The 23,468-nt window shown below is 47.2% G+C and overlaps 1 protein-coding gene and 1 pseudogene across 8 annotated transcripts in view; both read right to left on the bottom strand.

Moving 5' to 3' along the window:
• The window catches only part of Ankrd44 (ankyrin repeat domain 44), a 242,195-nt gene that overhangs the window by 137,367 nt on the left and 81,360 nt on the right, over positions 1 to 23,468 (bottom strand). The gene's annotated exons all lie outside the window — the stretch shown is intronic.
• LOC106008409 (serine/threonine-protein phosphatase 6 regulatory subunit 3 pseudogene) lies at positions 3,078 to 5,778 on the bottom strand (annotated as a pseudogene).

Genomic DNA, 23,468 nt, shown 5'->3' with positions numbered 1-23,468 from the left:
CATGCATTTATGATAAAAACCCTACACAAAATTGGAATAGATGGTCTCTACCTCAAACTGATAGAAGCCATCTATGAAAAACCAACAGCCAATATCATACTAAAAGGTCAAAAACTGAAATCCTTCACACTCAAATCAGGAAGAAGACAAGGATGTCCACTATCACCACTCTTGTTCAATATAGTTCTGGAAACATTAGCCACGGCAATTAGACAAGAGAAAGAAATAAAAGGAATAAAGATAGGAAATGAAGAAGTCAAATTGTCATTATTTGCAGATGACATGATACTCTACATAGAAGACCCAAGAACTCCACCAAAAGTCTTCTAGACTTAATAACCAAATTCAGTCAAGTAGCTGGTTACAAGGTCAACACACAAAAATCAATAGCTTTCCTCTACACCAATGACAGACTCACTGAGAGAGAAATAGGGCAAATAATTCCTTTCACAATAGCATCCACAAAACTGAAATACCTAGGAATCAACCTAACGAAAGAAATCAAAGACCTCTTCTCTGAAAACTATGGCACTCTGAAAAGAGAGATTGAAGATGATATCAGAAAATGGACAGACATCCCCTGCTCCTGGGTAGGAAGGATTAATATAGTGAAAATGACCATACTTCCAAAACTGCTATATAGATTTAATGCAATTCCAATTGAGATCCCAGCAGCATACTTCATAGACCTTGAGAAAACAATCCAAAAATTCATTTGGAACAAGAAGAGACCCAGAATAGCAAAAGCAATTCTAGGTAACAGAGACATGGCAGCGGGTATCACAATCCCCAACCTGCAACTCTACTACAAAGCTACTGTGATAAAAACAGCATGGTACTGGCAAAGAAACAGGCTTGAGGACCAGTGGAACAGATTAGAAGATGCAGAAACAATGCCAGACACACTCAGCCATCTCATCTTCGATAAAGGAGCCAAACCCCCTCACTGGAGGAAAGATAGCCTCTTTAATAAATGGTGCTGGAAAAATTGGGCTTCAACTTGCCAGAGATTAAAACTAGACCTGTATCTCTCACCATGCACTAAACTGAAATCAAAATGGATTAAAGATCTAAATATTAAAATAGAAACTCTGAACCAGTTGGAACAGAGGTTAGGTAGAACCCTTGAAGACATCGGTGTAGGAAAAGATTTTATGAACAAAACCTCAGTTGCCCGTGAACTAGCACAAACAATCAACAAATGGGATCTCTTCTTATTAAAAAGCTTCTGCACAGCAAGAGAAACCACCAGCAGTGTGAAGAGACAATCCACAATGTGGGAAAAAATCTTCACCTGCTCTTCCTCAGACAAAGGTCTACTATCTCGAATCTATAAAGAACTTAAAAAGATCAGACCTCCCAAATTTAAAGACCCAATCCAAAAATGGGCATCTGAAATGAACAGACATTTCTCAGACAAAGAAGTAGAAATAGCAAATAAATACATGAAAAAATGTTCAACATCACTGGTCATTCGAGAGATGCAAGTGAAAACAACGCTGAGATTCCACTTCACTCCAGAAAGAATGGCTGCTATCATGAAATCAACCAATAACAAATGCTGGCAGGGCTGTGGGGAAAGAGGAACCCTGCTCCACTGCTGGTGGGAGTGTAGACTGGTGCAAGCACTGTAGAAATCAGTATGGAGATACCTCAAAGAACTAGGACTGGAAATCCCATTTGACCCCGCTATTCCACTGCTGGGGATCTTCCCCAAAGAATTAAAAGAATCATACCACAGTGATATATGTGCACCCATGTTCATAGCAGCGCAGTTTGTAATAGCTAAAACTTGGAAACAGCCCAAATGCCCATCAACTGGTGACTGGATAAAGAAAATGTGGTTTTTTTATAAAATGGAGTACTACTCAGCCATAAAAAATGAGAAATTAGAGACATTTATAGCTAAGTGGATGCACATTGAGGCCATACTCTTAAGTGAAATAAATAGGACACAGATGTGTAAATACCAAATAGTTTCTCTGGTGTGAGAAACTGAAAGTGTAAATAAGGACTAAATGTATAATAGGGAATGTGAAATAGGAAGAAAAGGGGCAAAGGGGAAGGAAGTGGGAGGGCTAGGGGAAAGGATAGAAGGGAATGGGATTAATATGAGAAAATGGAAAAATAGGAACAAAAATTTTTGTAAATAGGGAGGGCTGGAGGGGTTGAAGGGAGGGTTGGGCAAGGGTGAAAAACAAGAACCAAGAGAGCCTATGTAAAGGTGCAAATTTCAAATGATGAATGTCATTATATTGTATACCTAAAATGTACCAATGATTAGAATGAATAATCAATAATGTAAAATAGGAATAAAAGGTCCAAAGGGGTAGGGGTAGTGGGAGGCACAGGGGAAAGGAAAGAAGGGAAAGGAAAAAATGATGAGAAATGGAAAAAATGGAAATAAAGTCTTTGTAAATAGGGAAGGGTGGAGGGGGTGAAGGGAGGGCTAGGAATGGGGAACAAATAAGAACCAAGATGCATTATATAAAGGTACAATTCCCAATGAGAAATGTAATTGTGTTGTATACCTACAATGTACCAGTAAAAGAATTTAATACAAAAAAATAAAAATTAAAATTAAAAAAAACACTTAAGACTGAGAAATATAAAAGCAAACAATCCAATTAAAATTAGGCCAAAGAATTGAACAGATATTTCCCAAAGAAGATATATAAATAGAAAATAAGAATGTGAAACAGTATTCAATATCATTAGTCATTACATAAAGGTAAATTAAAGCCACATCCATACTTATTAAAATCACTACAAGTGAATGATCCCAAGTGTTGGTGAAGATGTAGGAGAAATGGGCTGTTCACACACTGCTGGTGGGAATGGAAAATGGTTTGACCACTTTGGAAAACAGTTTGGTAATTTCTTTTTTTTTTCTTTCTTTTTTTTTTTTTTACATTAACATCAATTTATCAACTAAGTTGTAGCAATAAATACTTAATCTCTACCAACAGACTTACATTTTGATTCATTTTAAACAATGCAGAAAACAATTACCAATCAAAAACTGGTTATAAAAAGAACACCAAATACTTCTTATTCAAAATCACTTTTGTAAGTTAGAACAACCAAAATAACAGTTAGAGGGCATTTCAATTCTACAACTCCTTGCCAACCTGGAAGAAAAATGAATTCAGAATTTTGTACAAGGTGAAAAATGTATGAAAACTGCCTAATACTTTGGTCACACTAATAATTGTCAAATAGTTATGTTTCAAATACAATAGATCTGTGTATTCCTTTTATAAAACTATTCTTACAGCTGTTTTACCTACAGTATTACTACTATCATTACATGGGTGGCAAGATCTTATTTCACAGGCTACCCATTATTGAGAACAATACAATATAAACATACACAAAAATTCTTGGTATTTGTCAATGTGCAATATTTTTACACTTCTGAATTTCTCTGTACAATGTCTTAGAATCTAGAATAGAGTGCAGCAGTGACAGCTTGGTGGCTCCAGATGGCCCTCGAGAGCCCTTGGTGGTGGTGGTCTGCAGTCTTCAGTCAGCAGCAGCAGACGTCACTCATCATACAGGGCCATTAACTGATGTGTCGCCTGGCACACTTGGCTGGTCAGTCCTCTGCTCTGGACTACTGCTGGGAGTCCAGGGGGCCACGGACTTTGCCTCTGCTGGCTCAGGGCTTTCCTTTACTTCTTTACAAGCAGCATCTTGAGAGGTAGACAGTTTTCCTTCCTCACTTTTAAAGACTGCAGTCTCTGTCTTGGCATCTACAGTGAGGCTGAGTGTTTCCTTTTGCCACCATTCATCACTGTCTCAGTTACCTTGTCTGTACTTTCTGCATCCTCCTCTCCATCAGAGCTGGCTTCCATGGCCACACTGCCTGGTGCTTCTGGCTGTGCTTCCAGGGCAGCAACACTGGGAGTCAGGGTCCATGGCTTCAGAGCTGGTTTCCATTTCCACTGGAGAATTACTCCTTAAAGAATCTTTTGTGCTCAGAGATGATGTGAACTCTGAAAAAGAAGCCCAACCAGTCTCTTTAGTTGGCATTGGCTCCTCTGTGCTCCACACATCAGACCCCACTGAGTCTAACGGAGTGCCGTGAGTGGTCTCCATTGGAACGTCAAAATTGGCTGACCAAGTAGGCAGTTCATTAAGGTCTACCTTCATTTTATCTTCTGTGTTGGCACTACTAGATTCAAACAAGTCTTGTTTTGCTCCATCTTCTTCTTCAGAATCTGTACTTTCTTCACTGTCTGTACTCCCCAAGCTGGATCTTCTTTGGGATTCTGGTGTAAATGCAATGTGCTTTTCCTCCCAGGTATCCTCCTCATCAGAGCCGCCATCATCAAACTGCTGTATTCTTTCCTTACAACATGCTTCAAACAAGGCGATATTTCCGCTTTCATTTGTATTGAGAGTGAAGTTGATGTCTGATACCCGATCAAAAGAGACATTGCCAATGTCATCTTGATCTGCAAAGTTCTCATCGTTGAAGCCAAACTGGTCAATAAAATTGGACGTCATTTGTTGCATTTGCTGCAAAGAGGAATCCTGTGAGAAACACGTTTCTTTAAAGTCAATTTCATCATCACTGGATGAATGAATATGGCAGGTTGTAACTAGATCTACTGTGTTCCTCTTGTTCGTTTCTCCTAAGGAGCTTGTGCAGAACGTCTCCCATCACTCCCTGACTTCATCGGGAAGATCTTTGATAAGCTGTTGCACTAATGCACTGTTGGGCCCCTTGTCTGTACTGTGCACAATACAGTTAGCTATCCTTGTGAGGTGTCCCATGTAACCATGCCGTCTGCCTCCTTCAGCTTGTTTCTTCTCATTCATTTCCCAGGCTTCAAGTATTCTTTCTATTAATTGACACTTTTGAAAAAGATGTTTCAATAATATATTGTCACCAGCAGAGTCTTGATCAGTAATTGTGCCAATTTCTGTGTTTTCAAAAGGACTGGCAAGAATCAGTGCAATACAAATTTCCACTTGTGTGTGCAAAATATTATTCCACGTGTATTTGAAGAACATATCCAGTATGACTCCAATGCTGTTCAGCTCCATAAGGTCCCCATTTATACTGCTGGTATTGGTTTGAAGCAGGCTGGATATCAACCTAATCACGTTCAACCGGGTGTTTCCCACAGGAGGCTCTAACACACCCCATGTAGTCTTCATCACACTTTTCTTGGGTGGTTCAAGCAGGAGTTCATGAAAAGATCGAAGTCTTCCTCTGATGGCTTCTAGAACACTCTTATTGACTGAACATGCTGAATGACTCATGCCTGGTGGGCAAATCTCTATATGGCCTTCAAATGTTGGTCGACGTGTCTCAAGTAAAGTCAGTAAAATCTGGATTGCACTGACTATGGCTGATTCATTTTTCTCCTTGTGGAAAATATTTGATAGAAGCTGCTCTATAATTTCTTGCTTTTCTAGAGTGGCAAGCAGGGAATCTGGTTCTGTACTGTTCTGAACTTGTAACATCTGGTCTCTGCTCAGGCGAACAATTTCACAAAGTGACTGTGAGGCATTTGAATGCCGATCTTCTTCTTGCAATGGATGAACTATTTCCACAAGTCTCTGGATAATTTTCTCCTCATTTAACCAATTCAGTCATCTTGCCTGGGCTGTGGAGGCTCAATACATGTCAGGAGCCTAAGCAACAAATCCATAGTAGCGGAAGTTCCTATATGCTTTATTAGAAGGTCTACAAAATCACGTTTCTTCTTTAAGAAATCCACAATCTGTTCTGGTTTTCTGCTCATAAGAATACTTAGCACCTTGCTGAAGAAACTGGCAAGCAGTGGGTTCAAGGGGGAATCGTTTAGGAGGAAGCTATATAATTTCATTAGCAAGGATTCATCTTCCCCCAGTCTATCATTCATCTGGGAGACATCAGAAGTGAGCAATTCACAAGATATATTTGGATACTTGTATCTGATCTTTTCATCCATGTCTTGAGGTGGTTCTTCTATAATGAATGAGACTAAATCTTCCAAACATTCTGCTTTTAACAGAAACTCTGTAAGTTTGCGGTTCTGAGCTTTACATTCCTGTAAAACATCTTCCTCATCCATTAACTCCTTCAGTGTTACATCTTCTCTTTCTAGAAGTATGTCTATGTGGGATGATGAATGAAGATCAAATTTCCAAAACATGCTGTTCTTTCAAACCAAGGTTAAAAATTAAAAGAAATGTTTTCTTCTCTGTGACTCCTTGCCCATTACAGGTTATCCTGGTGACCGCTGTCTTCCAATTTACCACACTGGCAGATTAGCAGGAATAAAGTGGGATGTGGTTTAAAATAAGTTCTCCTGAAGGTGCCCAAGACCAGTTTGGTAATTTCTTAAAAAGTTAAACATACACTGGGCATATGATCTAAATATTCAAACCTTGGGTATTTACCCCAGAGGAAGGAAATTATATGTCTAAATAGAGTCTCCTGTGTGCTGGATAGCTGTTTTATTTGTAGAAGCCCAAACCTGGAAGCAATCCAAATTTCCATCAGTAACAGACAGACAAGCTGTGGTCCTTCAATGGAACACCACTGGTAGACTCCAAGGAATGAACTACTGATCCATCTGTATCTCCACACAGATGATCAAAATAATTGTGCTGACTGAAAGGAGCCAGGAAAACAAAGCATGTATATTGTATGAATCAATTTATATATGCAAACTAATGTGCAAAACACAAAGCAGACAGGGAGCGACCATGAAGAAGGGGTTTCAAAAGGGCATAAAGACATTTGGGAATGACAGACATGCTCATCACCTCCACTGTCATGATGGTTTCCCAAATGCGCACATATGTCAAAATTTTGTAAACTATACACTGTAAGTATGTGTAGTTTATTGTATGTTGATTACATTTAAATAAAGTTGTTTTAAAAATATATAAGCAACGGGCCGGGGATTTAGCTCAGTGGTTTCACTGCCTGCTGCACAAGCACAAGGACCAGAGTTCGATCCCCGGTACCAAAAAAAAAAAAAAAAAAAATATATATATATATATATATATATATATATATATATATGCAGGCAAGTAAAACAAATTCTCTTTTATGCAATGTAAGGAAAGGTATATTTTAAAAATACACCCAGACAATAGGATAAATTCCATTAATAGGAGAAAAGAAATGGCAAAACCTAATCAACCAATAATAAGTTGACTTAGAGGCAACTCATGTTATTTCTTGCTGAGGCGTAGATGTAGAAGTGGAGTTCCTGCAAAAAGAATGGGCTGTTAGATTAAAGTTTACAGGCTTGGAAAATCAGCCACAGGCATGACTTCTCTTCAAATCCCTCAGAAAGTTTTTGATTACTAAATGAATTCTTTGACAAATGTATATTGAATAAGGACACAGAAAATAAATCTAGAAAATTAAGTAGAAGTAGGAAAGCAAATGCTTTGTGCCTAAGGTACCTGCAGTGTCATCCCTGGATTACTGTAGGAACCCTGGGATTTTACCGTGGTGCCCATGAATTCCCAAGTGACAGAGCCCTTTTGGAGCAGCCTCTGCCTGGGAAAGCTGCTGGAGCACCAACTGCTTGGGAGGCCCTGAGCACGTGGCCAGGGACATTCCCTGAGAGCAGTGGAAGCTGAGCACACAAAGGGCCAGTCGTTACACCCAGGAGAATGGACCAGTGGCCCAGGCACCAGTGCTCTGTTGCCAGGGAAACAGGGACGGAAGTGTAAAAGACTCGCTGCAAAGACCAACACTGGGAGCCCCTGATGCAAAGGTCTTCTGCACTGATTTCCCACACTGCCAGAGAGCTAATCAGGTTCACATTCACTCTGTGCAGCACCCCAAGCCTTTTGAGAAGGAGTGTCTTTAAACGTAATGCATCTGATACATAGGTTTTCATAAAGAAACCTAAATTCTTGTGCACATGGTAGGAATGTCTTGCAGCTAAGCATCCTAAGGAGCCACAGATTGGAAATACTCTTGGTTCTAGTGCACTAACAAGGAGGCAAGAATTTGAGCCTCAACTGGACCCCACACAGGCCCATGGTTTCTTTCAATTCACTCATCAACTGACCACCTCTACAAACACAAAGGCCTATTATGAGAAGTAAGTAACAAAGAAAGTAGCTTTCTCAGCTATGAAATCATATCCTAATGATGGAAGGGTGAGGAAAGGGAAGGTACTAGTTTTTCATACATAAAAGGAGCGAAGGATGATGAAGATTTGTTGTCAGGTAAGTGGCCATGTAGTGTCAGAATCTGAAATTCAAGAGAAGTCCCTAGCATTGTACAATATTTGAACTGGAAAGGCAGCAGAGTTTAAATGATTGATCCAAGGTCACACGGCTGTGAATGCCAATAATGACACCTTCATTCATTCAGCTGACAAAATTATTTACTCAGGGCCACATGTCAGGCACTGTGCTTGGTCCTGAGGACTCATCAATACTCAGGACACAGGGTCCCCACCTCATGGAGCCTGGGAGAATCTTGCTGTCTTCACTCCAGGCTTCCGGCTGCAAAAACTGAGGTTGGATGAAATGCATCATCAGCGAGGAGCCAGCACACAATGGTGTCACAAGCCACCAAACGTCCCGAAGGGGGACATCACAGAGAGGAGACAAGCACAGGGTCTACCCCAGATGTGCAGTAACTCTTGGTTATTGGTTCTCACTCTGAAAAGCAAAAGCTTATAAAAAAGTTTCTGTGGCCCATGGGAAATTATTTTAACTGAAATGACTGATTAGTAGCTCTTTCCGAGTTTTCTTCTCCTCCTTGGGGTATTCTGGAGACAGCATTTGTGTGGAACACTGATAATAAAATTGCTGGTGCGGTTATCTGGACCTGAGAGGTCAGATCGGCCCAAAACAGCGAGACATTAACAACAATCACCTCTGGGTAAACTTTATGGGTTTTCCTAGCTTGCTTGTTTGTTTCAAGATCTGCAGTTTAGAAACAAGGAAATTAAACTCTTTTTGTAAATAAGACCTCCCTATTACAAAAACAACAAAACAGTTTTACAAATAGCAAAGCACTAGACATTATTTCCTGTCCAAAGCCTCCTTATCTCACAGTAGGTTTTAAATCATTGATAAGTGAATGTGGTCTTTGCAAATGGTAAAAATGTTACATTTGTGACCAAACAGGTAAAACTGTAATTTATTTAATGCTCTGTTAAAGCAGGTGCCAAAGCGCTGCTCTATACAATGCATCAGCTGCTTCTCAGGAAAACCCAGCAGGGTCACTGAGTAGGTATACATCCTCCTTTCTCAGGACAGGGACAAGGCCAACTCAGGGAGGGGGCGACTGCCCAGAGTCACACACAAGTGCCTGGTGACCCTGGGCTCCACGTTCTCTCAATGTCACCATGGAGGGCACCAAGCAGCTCGTAAGATCCCTGTGCAGGAGGAGCCGTCTTCGGAGGTCCTTGGTCCTACTCTGATCTTTCCTGTAGGACAGGGAGGCAGCCACATGTGTGAACACACACACACACACACACACACACACACACTCTCCCATCAGGAGTGCAGACAACTGCGGAGTCACAGTGACCTGACTTTGGACCCTCCTCCATCCCTTATGAGCTATATGACTTTGGACAAACAAATCAATCTCTCCAAGACTCGTTTTCCTTTTCTGTGAAATGAAAATAGCCCAGTTAACACAGGAAGAAATGTTCAACATCGCTGGGGGGTGGGGAGTGGGGAACACAGAAATGTGAATTAAAATAACACCAAGATTCCACCTTACCCCAGAAAGAATGGCCATCGTCAATAAATCAAATAATAAATGCTGGCAAGGCTGCATCAGGAGAAGGAGGCCTTCTACGCTGTTGGTGGGAGTGTAAACTAGTGCATCCACTACGGAAATCAGTATGGAGATTTCTCATAAAACTAGAAATTCCACTTGATCCAGTTATTCCCCTTCTAGGCATCTTCCCAAAAGAGTTAAAGACATCATATTACAGTGATCCATGCATACCCATATTTATAGCAGCACAGTTCATAATTGCTAAATCATGGAAGTGGCCTATATGTCCATCAGCAGATGAACGGATAAAGAACCTGTGGTGTTTACACACAATGGAGTACCATTCTGCCATAAAGAAGGATAAACTTGCGTCACTTGTAGGAAAATGGATGCACCTTGAGACCATAATGTCAAGTGAAAGAAATCAGACACACAAGCTTAAATATCACATGGTTCCTCTTACACAAGAAACCCAAAATATAAATAAAGAGAAAAACAAAAGATAGAAATAGGAGGTAGGGAGACAGACCTTTCTCAAAAGAGAAGGAAATCGAAAGGGGAAGGGGTGGAGGGAGGGGAAGGGATGAAAAGCAACTGGGATGTGTTCTGTAGATGCACCAGCTCCACACCAGGAGTGTAAAGGTTATGCACTGCAGACATAGACTAATAAAAATAAATTAAATAAATAAATAGAAACGAAACATGCAAGTCGGATGGCTCTCCTTGCAGACTCTAACTAGACGTCCGATAAACATGACCCAGCCTACTATCTGGTGACTGGCGACAGCCTTGCTTGCCTTGTCCTCACTCTCCAGTTCCCTTGGTGACTACAGGAAACACAGAGCTGACACAGATCTGCTTCCAGGAAGCAGCTTCCCTGGGAATAAGCCAAGTTCGCCCGCAGAGTGGCTGTTGCCAAAGCCAGCCAGTAGCAGTGCTTTGCAGGCTCCTGCCCACCAGCCCGAGGGTCCTCCGCTGCTTCCTGGGTCGTGCCCACTGTGAACTGCACCACCTCAGCCCCCAGGGAACTGAAGGCTCTCAGGCTCCAGTCTCGGGCTTTGTATTCTTCATCCTCCATCCTCAAACAGCACCCCTGAAACCCTGCAGATCGGGACCAAATCCCCCTCAGACCCCTCCCCTACTGCCCAAGGTCTAGACATTGTGCCCCCCAAGCTGAGCCCCGTGAGGTGGCATCCCCAGCCAGAACCCTCACTGAACCCTCCTGCCTCCTGGCTGGGGAGACTGCGGCTCAAGACACCTCTGCTGTGAAAAGCCCCTCACCCCGGGGAGTCTACTGCAGACCCACACTTGGCCCTTGGGCAGAGGGCCAGGGTGCTCTCCACGTCCTCCGTCAGGGCAGCTTCTCTCTGGGCCCTTTCTAAGCCTGTTCCTCTTCCCATTGCAAAACACCCGTCTCCATGTTTTCTATTGCCTAGCTTTTATTTTGCTCTTTAATTTATTTATAATATGGGACAATGGAACACCACTCTCCATGCAGAAAGATAAATGTGAGTCACTTGGAAAATGGATGCACCCTGAGACCACAGCGTCGGGTGAAAACAATCCAAAACAAGGCATGGTTCTCTTGCATGAGCTTACGTCTTCCTGGAACTGAATGAGCTGAATTTAAATGATCTTACTTTATAAATCATACACATTTCTGAAATGGGCTACATAGTAAATTGTGCAGAATTGATTATTTTTCCCCTGAATTGTAAAATAGTGACTAGAAAACAAGAGAACCCAGAGCTCACCCAGTGGAGGGTCAGTGGCACCAGCTCCTGGCTGCTCTGGACCTAAGGGCTGCAACCCCTTCCGGGCAGGGCAAGCCTGAGGTGGGCAGGGCCAGGCCCAGCTCTGCAGGCCCAGCCTCTGGCTTCGGGTCCTTGGGGCACCTGTCAGATCTCCCCACATCGCCACAGTCTCTGCTTGGGGGCAGCGTCTCCTCCTCACCGCCGCCCTTGGTCACAGGCAAGCTCTGTGCTCTGTCCTAGACCCCAGAGGCCTCCTCTGCTGTGGGTCACCTGCCTGCCCAGGCGCCAGGCCCACTGCGTGCTCTAGCGCACAGTGGTCTTTTCCTCTCTGCTGCCCCAAGTCAGCGGGAGTCTCAGGCCACCAGGCTACCCCAAGATGAATGCTTGTCTTTTAAGCACGACTGTCCTGATGTGATTTCTCGTCCCCCCTTAAATGTGACCAGATATTGGGCCTTGTCCCCTGGGTGCCCCTGGACAAAACCAGCACAGCTCTGTGATCTCTGACCTTTGTCTCTCACCATTTTGTTTCTAGACTGTACACTTCCACCCTCCGTGGACCTGCTCAGTGTCCCCTCTCCTGGAAGCGGCAGCATAGGTGTCCCAGTGCCACCGTCAGGGAGCCAGGGATGGAGACACGTGGCGCCCGCCACTCAGCACAAAGCGATGCCTCCTGACAAGCAGGACAAGGGCAAGGATTCCCCACAGAGTCTCGTTGACAGAGAGCCTCGTTGGGTCTGGGGACCTCGGAAAAGCCGCTCCCTCTGAAACTCTGACTCCAGCGCTCCCCGCCTCTTCCACGTCTGTTGTCAGGGCAGGCGGGGCCCTGGGTGGGCTGTGCCTGGGGCAGTCACTACTCATTCAGCTCTGCATCCCTACAGCACCCAGTCTGCAGACAGCCAGCACTCAGTGTGTGAACTGCAGGTGCAGAGAGGACAAAGTCTCCTCAGAGGCTGAGAAGCCATTGCCTCTCCGGGCTGCCCGAGGGGACTTTCTGCCTCCTTGGCCACGAGAGGCCTGGCCTCAGACCAACCCCTTGCTGGCTGCTGCTCCTGATGTCTCTGGGTGGCTGCCCAAGGTCCAGGGTGTGGGAGGCCACTGTGGCTGGTTCCCTTCCCCTCTGCGGCACCTGTTCTCCAGGGCAGCCGCACTGCGGGGTCGGGCGGGTCCTGCAATAGCCCAGCTGAGATGGCTCTCGGGAGGGACAAGGGAGCAAGGGCCTTGCTGTCCCTGCAGGAGCCCTCCTCCCCCAGTCGGGGACCACAGGCCTTTGCCTCCACCTTTTGCTGCCACAGGGCCGCTGCCAGCCCAGCACCCTGGCTTCCTTGCCACCAAGCCTTGGCCTATGTGCAGGCCGCCCTCGCCCCCCTCAGGCCTCCTGGACTGTGCCCTCGATTTACCCTGCAGGCTTCCAGCCACCTTCCCCCTCACGGGCTCTGATTCAGAACCCCGCTCTGAGGCGAGAGCCCTGTGGCCGTGGACACTCAGAGTTATGGGACCCTTCGCTAAGCCACCACTGCTTTATAAAAGGAGGGTAATAACGTTACCCTCTGTGTGCTGTGTGAGAAAAGGTGATGCTTGGGAATGTTTGGCTCAGTCCCTGCTCCACAGCTGCCACCCAGCACATGCCGCCCACTGTGCCCCTCAGGCTGGCACATGGACAGAGGGGACCAGCAGGGACAGAGTGGGAAGCGTCAGGGGTCACCTGCATAGCCCCCCTGAATTCCGGGGTAATCAAGAACACATGACAAGCAGGGCCCAACTGTCCGCCACCGAGAAAGGCACACAGATGCCACAAGCTGTTCCGGGCATTGTGAGAGCCAGGCAGTGACAGATTCCAGAGACAAAAGACAAATGAGTCAGGGTCCCGTGCTGCACGGGCCTAAGACGCTGTGTGAGTCTGCTTTGTGTCCCCATAACAAACGCCTGAGGCTGCCTGCTTCACAAAGGAGAGGTTTGTGTGGCTTAGGAACCCGGGGGCTGGAAAATCCAAACCACCCTGGTGCCACCAGCAAGCCTCACAATGTGGAGAAGAAGTGGAAAGCACCAGCACTGACATGCACATGGGATGGCCTCGCTCTGTGGCGATCCCTGTCGGGAGACAAGGTCTAATCTACTCCATCGGTAAGGGTGGGACCACGCACCTGCCCGTAGGCTCCACCCCCCAAAGGCCCCACCATGGACCTGGCACAGGCCACCAAGCTTCCTCCGCACAAACCACGGGGACAAACCACACCCAGCCACAGCAGACCCTGAAACGACACAGGCACTGAACAAAAGCAAGGGAGCTGAGAAGCCCCCACCCTGTCCCCTCAGGGCTTCAATGTCATTGCCACACCCTCGAGGGCTCCCGAGCCCCTCTGCCCCTCATCACCGCCAGGGTCCTTCCACCACAGCGGGCTTCTCTGGGGCACCTACTGCCCATTCCCTTGACCCGCTCACTGCCATCTGCCCTGCACTGTAACCTTCTGGATGCAGAGACAGCCTGGCTTGTACCACCCACTGCGTGCCCAGCACCCAGCAAGGGCCTGGCAAAGGGTGGGCTCACTGGCAGGTGTTGAACAAGCACACTAACTTGCACCCCATCTAGCAGCAGGCCTAGGGTACCCTGGGACCCCCGCCCACTGGAAACTGTTTTCCTTCAACTGCGCCCTTGAGCCAGTGGTTCTCAAGGTGTGTTCCCCAGGGGCACCAGCAGCAGCAGCTCCGGGGAGCTTTCTAGAAACACAGATTCTCGGGCTCCGCCGGGCCTCAGGTGAGGCCCTGAGGTGAGGGCCGCAGACCAGGTGTGAACAGGCTGTTGAGCTTGGGGCCACAGTGGAGACCATCACAGGCTGTTCTGTAGCAGCTCACCCCAGGTGCCACGCACTCACTGCTAGGGACGGCCTCGGTGTGGGGTCGAGGTGTTTTTATATAACTAGAAGAAGGCATTAGAAGCCAATGCTTTTGGACAACACTGCTCAGGACAGCAAGCCTGATTTCCTTATTGTAAGACATACAGGAAGAGATGGGGGGGAGAGAGAGAGAGAGAGTTGCCGCAAGGACAGGCTTTACTGATTGAGACAGTCCCGAGAGGATGCCAGCTCCGGAGTCGGCACAGCGGCTCTCTCACAGAGAAAGGGCTCGTAAGGGGGCTGGAAACTAACTGTTTGGGGATCAGTGTCTATCCTAGTCCATGATCACGGCCCGTTTCATGTTTGGTGAGTTTCCCCATTCTCCCGGTGCGGGGCTCTTGGCCTCTCCTCCTTAACTCACGGGCAGGAGCTCCCAAGCGTCTCCTGTACTGATGTGCACCGGCTGTCCCTCAGCTCCAGGAAATCCACGGGAGTTCTCCGCAATTTTATTTGGTCACGGGACCCCTTTTCCCCTTCTACACACTTACCAGACTTGTTCTCTAAGAAACACACTTGGAAAATGCCATTGTGATGTATTCTTCCCTAGAGAAAATCCCGCCACACCCCCTGAGTCCTGGTGCCCACAGTGGGACAACAGTGGCCTTGCTGCCGGCAGCAACTGAGTCATCAGCCCTTCTGATCTGTCCTAGACTGCAGAACAAAGGCTTGCTACCAAGCACATCGTACTCCAGATACACACATACACACGTGTCAGGCCTGATCTGGCCAACACCCAGGCAGTGATTATATTGTTTAATTCCAAGCTACAGTTTTAGCGGATACAAAACACCGCAGCCCTCAGCAAAAACCCGCAGATCCCTCAGGTGGCTAAAGACCAGATACAAGCCAGCTGTCTCCAGCCAGGCAGACACAGAGTGGGGTGTTGTAGAAAGGAGATAAGACTACAAAGTACAGCACAACATTCCCTGGTGCCAAGTCGCCTGATAACATCCACACATCTGCCTTGACCACAGCATGGACCCCGACCCGACCCCTGCACGTGACAGACGGGCCAGACCCCTGCCTCTTCTTTATTTGATGCTGACGGCTTTGTTGCCCTCAGTCGTCCTGCACCCAGGCGAATAAAGTCTGCCTTGCTGCCTTCCACTAGCCTGCTTGTGTGGTCTCCTTCCTCCACCATTTGTCACAATATGCAGTCACACTATATATGTTTAAAATCTGAAAAGAGCCCTTGTCTTTGTGAAAGGCTGGATTGACTGTTCATGAAGGCAAACACAGGTAATTTTGAGTTGATTCTTGGAAGCGCAGTGTAAGATCTTGGATGGGGTCGGCCGAACTGAGACTTTCCGTCCACACTGTGAGCGTCAAAGACCCAGCTCCATTTCAGAGCCTTGGGCGAGCCAGGGTTTCTTCCCCAGCTTAAGGGGGTGGGTGGAGAGTCCCTGATGGTGAGTGGCTAAGTGCAGGTGACTGGTGAATGCTTGGTCCCTGTGGACGATCAGTAACCTTGAAAAGGCTGAGTCCTCTCTGAAGCAGGAAGTTAAAATACTCACGCCAAATAGCCAGTGTTTACTTAATCGGGGCTAATGACCAGCTTCTTAATGAAATCTTACAAGCTCAGTTGAACACAGAAAACATTTGCTTCCCTAAGTGCAAACAGGCCTGTTCATACTGTGATCAGACACCTGGCACATGCAGGCCCCGGCCTGGCTCCTGACTAACAAGCACGGAAACCTCAGGATTCGATCCCACAGACCCTCACATAAACACAAACACTCTAACTTCAGCAGTTTAAACTCCACATTTCCTCTTGTGTCCATGTTGGTGGATAAATACACTGTTTTCAAGAGCTAGCTATTATAAATTGTGCTGCTACAAGAAATAGGGAGACGTTCCAATAATTCCCTAAATTACCTATTCCACTGTTTGAAAAATAATTTAATGTGTATATATGTTAATTCATTTCATTCATACTACTAGTTTCTCTTAGTTCAATGAAAAGAAAGTTTTGAGCTATTATCTGTTTCTTTGTAAGAGAGAATCTTTTTTGAAGATAATGATACACAGTGTATCAACTATTTTGTTACGAAGTTTTATTTTATTTTTTCATAAAATAAAAAGAAATGTGAGGCAGTCATGCTACACACAGGTGTTGGTCTCCACAGCCCTGGGGTGGTGGCTACCTGGAGCCTCTTGTGCTTGCCAGGTTGTAGGTCAAAACTCAGTAAAATAAAATAAATCAATGAGACAGGGAGGACGCACCCACAGGGGAATGAGGGCTGTGATGCCATCCTATGTCCTGCTGCGACCCTGGGCACACATCACACGGTGTGAAGACCCACAGCTTGTCCAACACCCATGGAGAAGCCGGAAGGAAAGGCTGGCCAGTGTGTGAAGGCAATATTCATTGATTGTACAAATGCACCATTCAGCGGTGCATGTGTGGGTGCAAGAGGCATGTGGAATCCTTTCTATTTTCTGCTTAACTTTGCTATGAACCTAAATCTGCTTTTTAAAAATCAAGTCTCTTTGTTAAAAAATTCACCAATATAAAGTTTCTAAGGAAGCTGTAAGTCACATTGACCATGATTGAGAAATCATCGATTGTCACACTCGGAAATGACTATTATTATAACCACCACTGCCAGCGTTGTTATTCTTGGGGCTGAAGAGGGGTGAGGGGCTGATGAGCTCTCTAGCTCCCACCTGTCCACGTTGTGCCGAGGACAGCGACCCGAGTTCTGCGCAACTGCAGCCTGGTGTGCCCCTGGTCACCCTGCTTTCTACACTGTCACCCCCCAATTATGGGCCCCAGCAGGGCAAGAGCCGTGTCCTGTCCACCACACAGTGGCCCCAACCTGTGTCGGGAGCTCAGTAGATGCCCTGGTAATGCCTGCAGACTGAACAGAATAAAACAGCCACAGTAAGTACATCATTTAACTGCTCAGGTTTTAAATGCTTAAATTTAATAAAGTTCAAGGAAATATGCAATCAAATTTATTAATTTGTATGAAAAGGATCTGCTTTCAAATTGTTATGTGACTAAAGTCCAATTTGATCTTTAAAAATAAGATATTCAGGACCAGTGTGGTGATGCATGCCTGTAATCCCAGCACTCAGGAGGCTGAGACAGGAGGCTTGCTGTGAGTTCAAGGGCAGCCAGGGCTACACAGTGAGTTCAGTGCCAGCCTAAACTACATAGCAAGACCCTGTCTCCAAAAAACCTAATAAATAAATAAATTAATTAAAAACAAGATATTCACAATATTTCTATGTGCAATATACAAAACGGGGTCAATAGTGTGATCTTTCTGGAGAAATTCACATTTAACCAAAGACTCAGGAGTCATTATTCAAAATTACGAGTGGTCAAATTTTCCTCCACATTTTCAGTTATACCTATAACTATACGTGCAAAGCATACAAAACCCTTGCAAGATAAAACTTTGTCTGCTAGCAAGTGTTCCTTTTGTAGAAGTTCAGACAGAGATTATTTAAATACGTCCTCAGGATACCTGGGCGCTGCAGTACTCTGCACTCGGATCTGAAGCCAAGCTGTCAGGTTACAGCACAAGTAGGCTCCCTTGACATTCAGAATCCGGTCAAAAGCCAATTCTGAACACCACTTAAGACTCCTCAACATATCTATTCTTTAGTTTCCTGGCTTGAGAGAAAAGCCATGAGGATGTCTTATATGGGAGATCTATATACTAAGATACATTGTCTCTGAGGAAATTCTATTTTTAAGGTATCACGAACAAAAATCACAATTTCTTAAAAAATAATTTCATAATTAAATGTATTCAATGGTGCTAAATAAAATTCACTCTCTAAAATATAATTTACAATGATTTTTGTTTTCATAAAGTACAGATAAACATCCTTACAAAAAGCTTAGTATTGTGACCACTTCATATAAATGCGGCTGGGGGAGGCTGGCTTCTCAGGACATGGAGGCCAAGACCTCTGTCCCTGAGCCAAGCCCAGGGCCCCTGCCCCTACCCGCTCTGCTGTGTTCTGGGGTAACAGGTACAGGCTGTTTACTAACAGAGAAGACGGGAGAGGGGGCATGGAGGCCAGGAGTGCAGGGCCCGCTCCAACACCAGCTGGGATGAGAAAAGCCATGAGGATTCAAAGGGACCTGAGGGAGAAGCCCCTGTTACCCCAGAACAAGCTTGGCAAATACAAACACCTGTCCCAGGCCACCGGGAACGTCCCACCGCCGGAAAATCAGCAGTGACTGACTGTTCATGTGACAGCTCCGCAAGCTCCCAGTAAAAAACATTCTCACCCTCAGAGGCTCCTAGCAGACTGAATGACACATTCATTTAATGTCTGAATTTTTTTCTTTTAAAGTCAGAGTTTCAAACTCATAATAATAATAATACATCTATAGAACTACACTAGGAAGGCTCACTGGCTGCCATCATTTTATAGACATTTAAAGCTGAAGCAAAAGCAAGGTAAGAGGCGGGGCCAATGCAAGCTGATCTACCTTCACTCAGCAGACACTGAACATGAGACACCAGAAAGCTAGGTCGGTGGCTTTTGTCTCTGTGTTTAGGTCAGTTTACTTATTTTTGCCATTTATAAGCATAATACATGATCAGTGCAAAAAATTTAATAATACATAAAGGAACAAAAAGCCCACCTGTAATCCCAGCCCTCTGGGAGGCTAAGACAGGAGGATCCCAAGTTTGAACCCAGCCTGGGCAACTTAGTGACTTATTGAGGCCCTGTCTGAAAATAAAAACTAATGAGCTGGGGCGGCAGCTCAGTGTGAGGCTTTGGGTTCAGGGCCCGATGCTTATTCTTCTAAAGTTTCAAATTTCATTGTCAAGTTTCCCAACCCTGCCCCTACCACCAATCAGTGACAATGAATTTACAAGTTAATCTCAAACAACTGCATCTTAATTTGTGATCTTTCCATCTAAAATATGTGCCTCATTTATTCACACTTAATCCACCACCCAGATTTAATGTACAATGCAAATAAAGAGCCATCCTCATCATGCAGCCATTCTCAAGCCGGCCACAAAGTGCATTTCTCAGGAGGAAGAGGAGGCTCAAAGCCAGGACTGGGTGCCCATGGCATCTGTTGATTGCTGGGTGATTCACCGTGTCTCATGACTGCAGACTGACTCTGATGCCCTGATGCTCTGTCCCCGGGGTGTCCCAGTCCAAACTCCATCTCTCTTCAGGGTGGGTGCAGAGCGGATGCCTCTGTGGCATCCGTCCCGCGGGGAGGCGGCTCTCCAGCACCCACACCAGAGCTGGGGCATCAGGACCTGCTGCCGAGCACTGTCCAGGGCACACTGAGGACGACGGCAGCCAGACCTGCCTCGTGGGTCCTACGTGGCCATGAAGCCTACCAGGAGTCCCCAACTCAGTCCTCCCAAGACCCAGGCCACAGCTTTTGGGCCATGGCCCGCATCCCTGGCAAGGCCCACGGTGGGGAGGGCTCGGACAGCGTAGCAGCATTCCCAGGACTTCGAAGATGCCCGGGGTCCTGTCCCCAGCCCAGACCAGGCAGCAGAACCACAGCCGACCGTGGAGAGCACCGGCCACGACCCCCGGGACACCCTGCTCCAGGCCTCACACTTATACCCCAAATGCAGGTGAGAGAAGCTCAGCATCCACTCTTCTCACCCTCAGCTAAGTAAACGGTGGCCTGGGCTGGATGTCGCCCACAGAGCTGTTTGCTTTGGCCTGAACACTGCGCAGATTTTTTTTTTTTTTTTTGGAACCAACATTCAACAGTTTAGAGATTTCCTGTATTTGCTTTTAAAAACTAAAAGGTCTGGGCCACACCGCCCCTGCCCTCCAGCCTGGGCCTGGCAGAGCGGTGACTGCACACACAAGCGACAGACGCTTCCATTCGCAGGACCGCGACCGTACCCGGCTTGAGCGCCCAGTCTCCCCGAGAGGATGCCAAGCTGACACACTGCGGTCTTCATCCTGTGTCAGGTTCTTTATCAAAAAGAAAAAGACAATAGGAGCCTCTGCCACACGGTGTTTCCCATGCTGGAGAGGATCCAGGATCCGGGATCCGACGGGGCAGACTCAGGAGGATTTAGAGGTAACGGTAAATCGATCACTCCAGGTTCTTTGAGTACAGCCACACGGAGCCCTCGTGGGTGGATTTTTATAATGGATGCTGTTTTTGAAAGAAATACCTCAACAGTTCCCCCCCACACACACACACACTACAAGCTTACTGCTCTTAAATTTCTCTCTTTTCTTTAGAAAGTCCCCTTCCTCCTATAATGTCAGTTTCTTTTTCTTACTTGGCTCTTGGGCCAATTAATTCCTGCAGAGTCAATGGTTTTCTCCCCTTTGTTGACTGTAAGTTCTTCCCTGACAGTACTTAGCTTTCACTCAAGATTTATCCCATTACATTCACAGATCTCCCCTCCTGTCTTGGAACTGCAGAGGGCAAACAAAAGGCCCATATGCTGGCCAAATCCTATCAGGAAAGTCATAAACACTAACTGCTTGGCAAAATTATCTTGTTGTATAAGTAGATGGGTTCAAATCGGCAACTTGGGGACAACTCAACTGTAAAAAAAGTTTTTGAAACTATTGAGACAATAAAATGCTTATTAGATGAAACTGCAGAATCATTGTTTAGCTTATTTTTTTTTGTGGAATCACTGTCAATATATAATAATGAGCGTGTGTGCATGTGTGTGTTTCTGCCAGTGATGCTTTTTAGAAAGAAATAAACACCAGGGGTCTGCTATCATGTGGGACTCACAAGTCCTGAATTGCCCTCTGTCACAGCTGCAAGAGACACTGAGCAGCACCTGGTCCAGGCACAGGAGGGGCTCGAGGTTACAGGCCACTGCCAGTCCACTGTGTTGCCCTGGGAAGGAATGTTTATCTCTAGACTCACAGGGTGGGAGTGGGAGACACCATGAATTAACGATGTTGGCCACGGCACAGGGCGCAGAGCAGGGCTCCCTATGTCCCTGTTCACCACCTTCGGAGCTTCCACTCAAGCTGCTTTGGGGAGCTCACCACCCACAGCCATCGACCCTCTGACGCGCTGCTGCCCACTGTTGCTATCTTCAGCCTGAGCTCCTACTCTCTAGCTCATGCCTCACGACATGAAGACAAGCCTGGCTGCAGGTGAGCTCACAGTGCTGGCTTGACCTACTTGGGACACTTCGCCTGTCCTTTCCAGTTCCCGCAACTGACCCCCACCCCAAGGGCATACTCCCCTCCTGTGTTCCACCCACGATCCTGTGGACAGGCGCTGACCTGTGCCTGCCCTGTCGTGAGTGGTGCAGCAGACTGTGTCGTAACACGGTCCCCAAGCGTCTTTCCTGAGCTCAGTGTTTGCTGTTCGGAATCTGCTTCCGGAAGCTTTCACATTTCACATTCAGGTGCTATTCTGAGCTCTGGTGCCACCTTGAGCCCCCTGTGCTTGGTTAGATGGAGGCCTCTGAAGTCTTTCTAGCTCTCAGCAACATCCGGTCACCCCCATTTCCAGGCCCTAGCACCCCAGCAGGACTCAGAGCTCCTCCTGGTCCCTGCAGACTTCACACTTACAGAGAAGGCCCCCGACACCGCCCGTCCGAGACTCCTCCTGGAGAGAGAGGTGAAACCCGGACCACCACAGGTCAGCTCAGCATAAAGTGGGCTGAGTCCCTCACTCTGGAGACAAGAACAGGCAGACCACGACCCTGGCACCAAGCAGGTGACTGCTCAGTCGTAACATGCGTGACAACTCTAGGGCGAGTGGAAAGCCACCCATGAAGAATCAAGAGCCAGAGATGGGTCTCTGAGCACAGAGAAGCACAGAGTCCATGAGCACTGCTAGTGAGAGATCGCGTTGGAAACATGGAGAGGCCCGGCTGAAGAGACGGCTTTCCACGTCAGGACTGGCTCCTCAGAGCCATCTCCACCAAGGAGCATGGGCCCGTCAAAAACCACAGAGGTGGGAGAAAAGGAAGAAAGGTGAAAAGCCAGACCTGGGTAGAGAAACTCAGTTAAGCTGGTGTCTCAGCTCCAGGGTAGAGCGTACACTCAGCAGGCACAGGGGCCAGGTTCAATCCAAGCACCAAAATCACAAAGCCCTATACTCATTAAGTGACTAAATGGGGCAATGAGAGGGAAACAGAGGAGGAACAAAATGAGCGAGTGACAGGCGGCTCCTGCCAGGCTCTCCTGCCTTGTAGCCTCCTTGACCTCCAGAGCTCGGGTGGAGTGGTGCCATCCACGCTGACCGGAAGTCCCGTCTACACCTTCCCCCGGCTCCCCACTGGCTGGCAGCCCGGTGGGCAGCCCCTGTGGTGGTCTCAGAAGCACCCCCTGTCACCTGGGACCCTGTGCAGGACAGGACCCGCCTCCATCTGCTCCCCATGAACTGGGCTTCATCACTGTTGTCCACCAGATACCTGGGGCCTGCGCGGCTCAGCAGCTGCCGTCTAACTGAGCGGGACAGCTGGTCACCCTCGGAACTCAGCTCCCTTCACCCCTACTGGCCACACTGTTTGTCGCTTGCCCGAGAGAACACAAAGTGTGTTCCAAGGCCAGCACAGTCCCTTCTGGTGTGTTACGGATGCTGCCCTGTTTGCTCACAGTCATTGGGAAGGAAGTGACCTTGGGCCTGGACACTGTGGGCGACCCCTACCATCCCCCGAGATGCCAGAGGCATGGACAGCAGGCACCAGGCAGCCTGTCCTCAAAGATCAGGGCACCGCCCCACAGGCATGGATGCGCCCCCCTGGCGCCCCCCAGCCTCCTGTTCCGAGCTGAGCGTCCCTCCCACAAAGGGCACAAAACATTGTCCTGCTGTTGTCAGTGCCAACCTGGAGAAGCCACCAAATGCCTCACCAGGAAGCCATGCCACCTGCCCTGCAGCCCAGGAAGGAAGGCTTCGCCAGGGACCTGCGTCCTGGGCAGAGCACCGGGCCAGCCATGGGGACCCCATCCACACACGACATCCCAGCTCCACTCGTGGCAAAGGTGTGTGACACCCTGAGGTCTCTGCTGAGCTCCTACACACCCGACGCAGAACTTCTCTCCCAGGGACCTGAGTGCTCCACAATCCAGCTGCACTGCATGAGAGCAGTGTGCTGCACTAGCGTGCTGGAAGGCTGGCCCCTCTCTACCTCCCTTACAGGGCTGTATTTACAGACACTG

Source organism: Heterocephalus glaber, unplaced genomic scaffold (genome assembly GCF_053883595.1).
Source record: "Heterocephalus glaber isolate CG9 unplaced genomic scaffold, H.glaber_assembly_v1.0 deba00001743, whole genome shotgun sequence".
Classification (NCBI taxonomy): domain Eukaryota; kingdom Metazoa; phylum Chordata; class Mammalia; order Rodentia; family Bathyergidae; genus Heterocephalus; species Heterocephalus glaber.
Note: the sequence above shows the minus strand (reverse complement) of the source record. Positions and strands in the feature narration are given on the sequence as shown.